General features: G+C 43.5%; 1 long non-coding RNA gene across 1 annotated transcript; it reads left to right on the plus strand.

Annotated features, from left to right (window-relative positions):
- The first annotated feature begins 289 nt into the window (after positions 1-289).
- Positions 290-1,499, plus strand: LOC309363766. Its single transcript, XR_014165582.1, has 2 exons — positions 290-914; positions 957-1,499. It is a non-coding gene; the product is annotated as an uncharacterized lncRNA (long non-coding RNA).
- Positions 1,500-9,222: the final 7,723 nt, after the last annotated feature.

The raw sequence follows: 9,222 nt of genomic DNA on the forward strand, positions 1-9,222 counted from the left end.
AAATTATGTGTACTCTTTATTTACCGTATTTTTCACTCTATAAGACGCACCAGACCACAAGACGCACCTAGTTTTTGGAGGAGGAAAACAAGAAAAAAAAATATTCTGAATCTCAGAAGCCAGAACAGCAAGAGGGATCACTGCGCAGTGAAAGCAGCAATCCCTCTTGCTGTTCTGGCTTCTGGGATAGCTGCGCAGCCTGCATTCGCTCCATAAGACGCACACACATTTCCCCTTACTTTTTAGGAGGGAAAAAGTGAGTCCTATAGAGCAAAAAATACGGTATTTGGGACTTTTTGTATAACACTTTTAACAGGTATACTAAGAGCACAAAACAGACAAAACTAAGCAATTCCACGTCCCAGGTTAGGTTAGCCACTTGAAAGTAGTTTGTTTCCTTAAACCTACCTTTTCCAGTGTTGCTCATTACTGTTTGCAGCCACTGCCTGCCCCTCCTGCGGCTTCAGTGGCCATTTTGTCTGTGTTTTAATCCTCAGCAAGTGATCCCAGTCAATTGGGAATCTTGGATGTAATGACATCAACTGTGTTATGTAGCCATCCAGAACTGGCTGCTTATGGATGCTGATAAGGAAGGTAAAGACCATTTAGCCTCAAGCTGTGCTTCCTGTCCAGGTCATTTGTGCCACCCCAGCCAATCAGAAGTAACAAAACAAACACTTTTGTGATGATCCATGAAAAAATAGTTTTGGAGAAAGGTTGGGAATGCAATATTTTAGCAACATGCAATCCCCCTTGTGGCTTATTCCTTGTTAAATATGGCCTCAACTTTACTTAAATGAGTAGGTTTTCAGAAATTGGGAGTTATATCCAGTGCAGCTCACCTTCTAGTGCAGCGGACTTCTATTTGCACAGCAGAGATTCCCTGACCTCTTCTCATAGTCACCTCAAAATCTGTTTCAAAGGGATGGAGCAGATTTTGACTGTGGGGAGAGGAGACGGAGAGGAAGTCCCATTGTATGAGAGGACTCCTTTGTGTGTAGCATTTGATACAAGCAAAGGAATGTTGTTGTGCTATTTTAATTAATGGCACAATAATGTCTACTCAAAAGTAAGTCCCATTTAGTTCAATGTGGCCTCCTCTCAGGTAATAGGATTGCATCTTATATTCTGGCACACTGTACAGAGAGAAAGAGAATGAGCTCAAATAGTTTAAATTCTAAACGTTAAAAGAAAGCTAAAAGTTTACTGAGGTTGAAGCAACAGGCCTGCCAATCTCTGACATGTGGAGCTGGGTTTGTGGTACTGGGTTACTTATTACATGGAGTGCTTCAGAAAACGGGCTAATACTGTTCTGATCTCAGACTTCTATGCCCCCCAACATTTATCCAGTGAAAATAGAGACATCCTATTAGAAGAAGAAGAAGATGACGACGAAGACTCCGCCCATCTCACTGTGTTGCACCGGCCACTCTGGGTAGCTTCCAACATGTATAAAAACATAATAAAACATTAAACATTAAAAAAAACTTCCCTATTCACGGCTGCCTTCAGATGTCTTCTTAAAGTTGTATAGTTACTTACCTCCTTGGCTCGGGGGTTGCATAACTCCATACCCTCCAACATTTCTCCAACGAAATTGTTCATTCCTTAGGGATGTCCTAAGGAAAACAGAGACATTCCAGGATGAAATCAGACACTGGGGCGGCTTCTGTAAATCTGCGACTTTCCCTGGAAAAGAGGGACACTTGGAGGGTCTGGCATTGTGAAACTAGGTGGCTCCAAAGGAAAGAAGTCTTCGGCACTGTCTCATCCTATGTCTTCCAGATGCAAAGATCAGGATTAAGGTGGCAAGAATTTCCTTGCTCACAATTACTCCTAGTTTGCCAACAGCACCCCAATCTTTTAGTGTGGCAAGACCAGGGGTTCCAGATGCAAACCAGGGTTTGGTTTCCTTGGGATGAGGGACAATGGTGACTGTGGCGTCTTTAGGATTTTTTTATGTATACATATACAACCTGAGTCTACCATGGAGGCTCAGGCATTTACAGCCCAGAAGGTATTAGTTCTCCCATAGTCACAGTCTTGGGTTCAAGCAGAAATCAAGCGTGGCTCTCTGGCTTCTGCCTGCTTCTTGCCCAGCCCTGAACTGTCTCAGGGATAGCTCAGTTGGTTAGAGCATGGTGTTGATAGCGCCAAAGTTGTAGGCTTGGGGCTGCTGCATATTCCTGCATTGCAGGGGCTTGGATTAGATGACCCTCAGGATCCCTTCCAACCCCACAATTCTATGATTCCATGACTAATAATAATAATAATAATAATAATAATAATAATAATAATATTTATTACCAGCCAGGTGAGGGAGGCCTACTTATTTGGTGTCTGGCACAAAGCCACTTCCTTTGTTATGTTATACTAAGGAGCAGGCTTAGGCCCATTAACTCACCAATAAGCTGGCCTGGATACTTCAACAATTGAATCCTCCATTAGATACAGGACCCCAATAATTACAATGGACTCAGGCATCACCCACCAAACTCACAGCACTATTTTTAGAAGCAGTGTAATAAAGAACACTGGGCATTGCTAAGTCTCCTGTACCAGTCATGGCCTTTTGGGTGGCTTTGGACAAGCAACCCATTCTCTCTGGCCCAGTTAGAATCAAAGAATCTTGGAGCTGGAAGGGACCCCCAAGGGTCATCTAGTCCAACCCCCTGCAATGCAGGAATCTCAGCTAAAGCATCTGCGACAGATGGCAATCCCCAAACATAATATGCACACCTAAAAGGGTCCAGGGTTGTTGCAAGGCTAAATGAAAGAAGAATTGCAATATAATTTGAATATAACAAAAGTCTGTTCTAGGAAAAGTTCCTGTCCAAGTCCAAGCCTTTTCTCTTTCAAGCAATATATTTCGGTCTCCCAGCCAGCTTGAGTCCCTTTGGAACAGCTGGGGAATGCTGCTGACAGAGAAGGGAGCTGGAGGGGGGGGGCTGGCAATTGCTCAGAGATGTTTGTAAGCTTGTAACTCAGGGGCCACCCAAGTGCAATTTCTGGAAAGAGCCGACTCATATTAAATGGTGTCGTGAACACTAAGCATCAGTTCTCAAGTTCACAGCAAAAGAGGGGAAGTTTGTTTTAGTATGAACCCTCAGAATGCAAATTGTCTACTTTGGGCATTTAAGAAGCAAAATTAATTGTATTTAAATCTTTACCAAATTGTGTTAAGCGGGATTTATTAGCCCTATCAGGAGAGTTAAACTGTGTATTCAAAATCACCATGGCTGGGCATGGGATGTTCAACTGAATGTCTGCTAAGAATGGCAGGGTCTGTCGATTTCACTTATCTTATTTTCTCACTTTTCCAATCTTAAATTCAGTTCTCCACATTTCTGCAGCAATTTATGTTTTGTTGTTTTTTAAAAAAACATCCCTATGAAAATTCTCCAGCATTTTAGTGCAAATGTGTCATACGAAACATATTTTCATATACAGTTTTGTCTGTATATGTTCTCATATTGTTTCAGTTCTCATATTGTTTCAGAAACTGCAAAATTGATTGCTTCAGCTTTAAATGGGATCTTCATTGAAATGCTTCACTATCCCTAATGTCTGCATGGAGTCGGGGTTTGTGCAACTGTGAATGTGTAGAGTTCCTTCCCTGAGGTTGGGAGCTTCACTTTTCAGGGGTTAACAACCACAACAGCCTCAATTCAGGCCTTCAAAAAAAACATGTGAGGAGGACAGACACTGTGTACATGAGGAATACAGGCCCTTCCCTACCACCTCTCTGTGGGCTGCTCACATCCCTTCTTTCGCCCACTTCCCATACACTGAGCACAATCGTCTGAAGAATACGCACAGAATCCTCCCCACAACCAGGTTTCCTCAGCTGGAAGAAGGTTTCTCAATATTGTTGTAGACAGGATGAACCTGAAGGAGCTCTTCTCTGTGCACACTGGGCCACATTCTGACCACAGAAAATGTATCTCCAAGCAAGCAAGCAAGAGGCATTGTCCTAGTTCAAGGGCCTATTCTAGCCAGGCTTAAGCGCTCAAGGAGGACACAGAGCGTGGCTGGGGAGGGGTGTGGTCCTAGGAGAATCCAAAGAGCCAAGTTGAGACGACAGGAGGTCCACATTTGGCCTCCAGGCCTGAAGTCCCCATCTTGCACTACACAGTTAGCGCTGTGTACGTTTTTCTGAAGGCCTGAACATGGCCAAGGAAGTTTGTGAAAGTGTGAGATGAGGAGGAGCAGGAGCAAAGGGGAAACAGCAGCTCAGAGGGGTGGCGGCACAAACCCATTGCGAGTTGAAGTGAAATTCAGAGGGATGAAGGTGGAAACTTGGTTCCCAATTGCTCAGGAATTGTTCAAATTAAGAGGGTTTGATTCTAAGCCTTTCCATTTCCAAATTTCTTCTGCATTTTTATTGTATTTCTATCAAAAGAAGAAAAGGAGTTGCAATGGGAACACATTTAGTATTCTAACCAAGTAGTCATTTTGAGGGGCTTTGAACTGATACCTCCATGGAGACCTAACAATAATCTCAGTTTTTCAGGAAGAACAGTGATGTTATGTGAAGAAAGGGATTCTCTATCACAACCATTTATTACAGCACATGCTGCAGTATTTATCCCACACTGCTGGGTGCTCAGGGCCAGGCTGTGAACATTATCTAGTGCTGGAGTCAGAAGAGAACTGGTCTGCTTGCCTCAACTTCCTATCTTCCTGAATTGGTCAAGTGTTGGGGATATTTTGTTCCTTTCATGCAAAGGGAAGGAGAGCAGTCCTCTGCCCCATCAAACTGCAGCCCAGTATAAATGCCCAGTATAAATTGTTTTCTCCCATGATATGACAAATAGAGCTTATTTCACTTTGGCCATTACTGCAGAGATAGTGAGGAAATGAAAAAATGTTCATCATTTTCTTCTGATTTTAAGTGCAATGAATGAGGTACCCAGTGCGCTACAAATCCCCTGCCAGCAATGCTGGTTGGGGTGAGTTATCTGAACACAACCTCTCCAGGGGTGGGGGTGTCTGCTCTCCCAGGTATCACGGAATAACCCCACCTCTTGGCCTTCCATCATACATGTCATCTCTTTCATCTGTACCACACCGACTTGCATTTACTCGTGCAAGGTTCAATGTTTTTCCATCGAACCTGCTGGGCCACAGATTTTCCAAGGGTTTGGTGTCTCCGCTATGCGAGTGTGACGGGAAAACAGTTGAATATCTTCCACATATAATGTTCAACTGTCCCCTACATAGCATAGCCAGGACTAAATTCCTGGGTCCTGCTTTACTGCGCTTGGTTGGCAGGCCTGCTGAGTCACATGCCGCACTGCTTCTGCAGGATACAGATCCTTCTGTAACTCTGCAGGTGGCGAGATTCCTGAATGCGGTTATCTCACACACAAAAACCACCAAAAAACAACAACACCACCAAAACTAATCGGACAGTTATGATGAGAGTGCATGACGGATCTCGTCTCCAGTTTTCCTTTTCTGTGAACCGCCCCTTGGATCTTTCCGGGCCCCAAGCTGTTATTTGTCACCGCTCAATGACCCACCCTTGCATCGTGGTGTTCACCTTCTGTTGTTAGATATATTGGTTTTTATGCTTCTGTGCTTTTATGTTCGTACATACTTTATGGGGTAATAGCCGTATAAATAAAGAATTGAAAATGGGGTGAGTTATAGTATTCCCATCTCTGTTTTAGCCTCCTGTTTCCCATGGCGACGAGTGTGTTGCCTCCAGGAACAGGTCCTGAGGCACCAGCTCCTCCTCTCCCTCCCTTGAAGGTAGGATTCAGAAGGTGCACTGCCTTGGGGAATGAATGAACTTTATTTATGTTGGCCATCGGCCATAGCAACAAAAGAGCATTACAACATACACAAAACAAAAGTCAATTATTGGTGTATTATTTAGTTATCCTGGCTTAGCATCATTAAGGTCAGCCCAGATGCTGTGTGCCTAAGCAGCTCTCAAACCAGCAAGGCCATCTGCATGCAACCTCTGTGCTATGGCCACCCTTGCTGGTTCAAGGCAAATGGATGTAGAAGGTTCTAGATGGTGTGCAAACCCATCCACCCCCCCCCCAAAATAATCATGCCTAATACATTTCCTTTGGTTCCTGAGAAGATCTCCACATTTGCTTGGGCCAAATCCAATGACAACCTTAAGAGGCACAAAACCCTGTCTGAGAAACTGCATTACTCTTATTGAAATATCTTGGCTTCCCTCAAAATTCCTCATATGTTTGGTCCCATGAGAAACCCTTCAATTCAAAGTTTAGTATTACCAGGTCTGTGACCATAGAATAAAAGTTGTTGGTGACGACGAATTTCAGTTCAGATGAAATTTTGGCAGCAGGCCTGTCTTCAGGCACAGGGCATTTTTGTCTTTTTGAATAAACGAACTTTGCCATAAACACAGAGCCACCACCCTTTCAAAGAGACCACGGAAGGGATGAGATGACTTTATATCACATTATAAACTGGAGTGTGACTGGCAGGGTGCAGGTTAGGGAGGAAAGAACAGCAGAGAGGGGCTCAAATTGTCCAGATGTTAGTTTTTCCTGCCTTGAAATGTGTAGAATATACTTGGATTAATTTTAGTGATCTACACCAAAGCTCTGCTTCTGAGTCCCAGTGCACTAATTAATAAGAAGAGGTGGACAGTGACCTCATATTGGAAGCAGCCCAGCATTGACAAGAGGAGGATCAGAATTCAAGGAATTGAAAGCACTCCAAGCAGAGATGACCTTGGGGCACTGTGGTGGAAGAGAGAGGGAGTGTGTGTAGCGAGGGAGTCAGGATTATACAGGCATGGCTGGGCCTGGGAGGCGTGGTAATACATCTGTTAGGAGGATTTCAATTATATTTCCACTCCACCCTTTCTCTTAAGGGTCAGGGTGCACTGCAACCTTTTTACAGACAAATGTAATTTGGTATATAAAACAGCAAGCACAACACCTTCCCCACCTCTCCCCAAATCCTCTTTGCTTGTGCTTTGAGTTTTTGCAAACATCTAGTGCATGACTGTTGGGAAATTTGGGAGTGGCAATGAGGAATATAATTCTGTTTTGCCATTTGCTTTTGGTGAGCAGAGGGTACTATTGAGGCAAAAAGAAAAGAGAAAAAAATGACTAGGGACTCAGCTACACTTGTCACAGTAACACAATTTGAATGCGTTTTAAACATGCAACATTAGATGGCACCAGAGAGCAGAAATTGTTTAAAACGGGCTTTCTCATTGGAATTTTTTCTCATTGGAATAATTTCTGACCAATTTACAGTGTTGTGTTCTTGTGTTTAGATCCATCCCAGGGCAATAAAGAATGCTACCATGAAGAATCCAATGCTAACAAAAAATCTTACATAGATTGTGAGCAAGGTGTATGCAAAAACATAGCATTGTGCATTAAAATGTCCAGTTTCAACAAATTATGCATGGCATCTGATCAAAGCACCAAGGGTAGACCTTTTGAGCTCTTGGACCCATGCAAATGTGTGTGTTCTTCAAAGGACAAACAAGAGAATTCACTACATGACATCAAATGTAAAACATACATGGGGGGCCTGTTATACCAGTCCCAGGCAAATATTTTTCTCTGCAGCTTTTGCTTTGCTTCAGACTGTGATGAGCTTCTCCTCTTCCCAGAGCAGAGAGAAGTTGCAGCAGAAAGGCACCCTTGGCTGACCAGAACACCCCAAGGCTCATCGGATGATAGACTGGCAGATGCCACACTGCAAGGGGAGGTCAAGGAGAATCCAGGCTGCCAGAGAGGATGATCCACACCACCACTTGGCGCAGGGCGACTACTTGAAAAGCTGCACAAACTGGTTGTGAGATGCACCCACTGCACCAGGCCAGATTAAGCTTTTGGGTGCCATTTTAAAACATTCGCCTCCCAAAACTGTCACCCTGTGCCTGGCAGCTTCAACCAGCCAGTTGGTGTGAGCAGGGAGCTGACATATATTGCGAAATGCCGTCCTGAAAGGTCATCAGGAGGAACCAACAGCAGACACACACCTGTCAATTATAGATATATTAACTCATTCATTTGAAACATTTAAGCCCCCGTTTCCTATGGGAGGCTCCACCCTCAGCATTGCAGGAAAAGGCAGAGCAGCCCCTGACAGCTATAAAAGCATCCCATTTTGAAAAGGCTGCCTACTTTAACTTCATTTCCCACCTCCAAATTAAATACTGTGATCTCTCTTCAGGGATTTCAAATTCTATCCACTAGGGGGAGTTAGAGAGTCACTTGTCACCCAATAATTGTGATAAAGTGTGATAAATAATATGGGCATTTTAACACAGGACATCCTGCATTTCTAAAAAGTTCTCAGCAACATGGAATTTGCATTAGAAGATTCATTATTTATCTGAAAAGTGATAGTACCCAGAAGACTCAATAAAGATCACCATGATAAGTATCGTTTAAAAAACAAAGCACTTCAAGGACATTCTGTCTAAATTTCAGAGCACTCTTTATCCCCTGATCTAGAGTGGTGCTTCAGTGCAAACATCCCTGTGGAGGTGGCTATTTATATATTTATTTACATTGTACCAAATTACTTTTCTTCCAGTTGCCTGGGGCTCCCAGAAATCAAGTGACAACAAATATATATATAAAACAATAAAGGAGCTAATAAGCAGCAACTGAGTATGTGGTCATTATCTGAACATCAGAGTGCTGGTGCAGAGTACAACTTCAGCTACCTTCTGTAGATCTAGGGTTAGGGATACTCATTTCTGGAGAGGGTGGTTATCTAAAAAGTCAAGTTATCTTCTACTTGTGTATCCCAGGGACCTGAGATGGGCAGCCATGTCCCACTAATAGAAAACATACGATTTTCCAATTCCAAAGGCTAACACAGATTGATATAAATTCACAGGAGACAAACACAAAGAAAAATAAATTCTGAAGGCAACACCACCCTTTTAAGTGTCTTAGCTCCTACTCTTTCCACATCACCCCAAACACTCCTAAATTGAACACACAGGGGAAAGCCCAGCTGACGTTTCCCTACATTTTAAAAAAACAAGCAAGACCCTCATCATATTCTTTCAGTCCACTCCTACCCCAGAGACTTAGATGGCCCTATCCCTACTCTCCAAGCAAGCCACTCCAGACTCCAACTGCCTATTTTGTAAGGCAACACTTATACTATGCACAGACCCTGCACCATGTAAGGAGAACACAGTTCTTGAGGACCATCCCAAGAGGACCTGAAGGTCCACCACAGCCAGATGGGCTT

The sequence above is a fragment of the Podarcis melisellensis genome (assembly GCF_964234715.1).
Source record: "Podarcis melisellensis genome assembly, chromosome: 1".
Classification (NCBI taxonomy): domain Eukaryota; kingdom Metazoa; phylum Chordata; class Lepidosauria; order Squamata; family Lacertidae; genus Podarcis; species Podarcis melisellensis.